Raw genomic sequence first — 1,671 nt, forward strand, 5'->3', positions numbered from 1 at the left:
TTGGTAGGGACGGGAGGGAAGGTGTCTTGTCCGTTTAGTTGTAGAGCAAACGTGCGTAACTGTTGCCAGGCTAAGCGGTACGCACGGAGAGTGGATGGTGCTAAAGACGATAGGAGAAGGTTATTTACGGTTTGATCAAGGCTGGCGGTTGTAGGTGGGGAGGAACTGGTATGGGGCGGTTGTCCATATGCGGGAAGGTCCGTCGGAAGCGGGGGATCTGCAAACGAGACAGACAGTCAGCCATGTCGTTGTCTTTACCAGGAATGTGCACAGCACGGCAGAAGATATTGTGTTGAAGGCATATAAGGACGAAATTACGGAGTAGTGGCATTATTGCTTGGTTTTTGGACGTCTGGCGGTTGATAACGTGAACCAGCGCTTGGTTGTCAGTATGGAGGAGTATGCGCTTGTTTTCCCACATTCGCCCCCAGATGTGAAGAGAGAGAACAATTGGATAAAACTCTAGAATTGCGATGTTTACCCCATGGAACTCTCGTGGCCAGGCACCGAAAAGCCAAGAGGTGCGGAAGACAGCTCCATATCCTAACGATGCCGCGGCATCCGTGTAGAGGTGGAGGGTGGAGTCGGACGTAAAGCTATCGTCTAGAAAGAATGATTTACCATTGAAGGATAATAGAAAAGTGCGCCACATGCAGAGATCTTGTTTGACATTTGAAGAAATCGGGATCCGTGCCGAGGGGGAGGAATGGGATTTTGTTAAGTCGATGAGGCGTCGAAGGAACGCCCGGCCGGGTAGTACTACTTGACAAACGTGGTTTAGGAGGCCGACAAGAGATTGGATTTCTTTCAGAGTAACCGATGACCTAGAAAGGAAGGAGGATAGCTGGTCTAAGGTTTTCTGTAGCTTGTCAGCGGGTAACCTAGCTTCCATAATTAACGTATCTAGCTCAATCCCTAGGAAGGACATTACTGTATTAGGGGCAAATGTTTTGTCGTCCGCCAAAGGGATACCGACGTCGTCACACATGTCGGAGAATGCGGACAGGTCGCGGTGGCACAACATGTATGACGTATTGGCAAAAAGGAAATCGTCGAGAATGTGAGTTGGAAAGGGAATTTTGAGTTTGGTACGGGCTATCCATTCGAGGGCAGTGCTGAAAGATTCAAAAAGTGTGGTTTTAAAAAAAACACTGGCGACGTGAGAATTCGTTAAAGTAGGTATTGAGAAGTCTTAACTGAAGTAAGTAGCTGGACTGGTTACCGTACAATTGTGTTCAAAATTGTTGTAGTCTAAATTTGCTTGTCATCGTTAGAAATCATGACTTAAAGTGCAAGTAATCATATGTCTTTTAACTCTGATAAAAAAAATGTCTGTACTATGTTCTATTGACGTCATGCATGCTGCAAGGTGAGTCTTAGACAAGGTAGGTAGGCCCCCAGAGAGGCCGGTGAAGGAGGCTAGCAACATAAACGCTTTGAATTAGCATGGAAAGATACAGAGAAGGATGCAGTTTGGAATTTGTCAAAAACGTGTCATATCAAACGCATCACGGCCGAGGCTTTTCGTCTGTCTCACTACAACAAACACTCCAACAGCAGTAACCGCGGAATCAAAGTACCAAAGTCGTACCTAGTACAATAGTTGCAGGTAAGCACACCGCCACAGTTGAATCGCATACACTGTTCAAATAGCCAATTACAGATTCTCGT

This window comes from Branchiostoma floridae, unplaced genomic scaffold (genome assembly GCF_000003815.2).
Source record: "Branchiostoma floridae strain S238N-H82 unplaced genomic scaffold, Bfl_VNyyK Sc7u5tJ_1041, whole genome shotgun sequence".
Taxonomy (NCBI): domain Eukaryota; kingdom Metazoa; phylum Chordata; class Leptocardii; order Amphioxiformes; family Branchiostomatidae; genus Branchiostoma; species Branchiostoma floridae.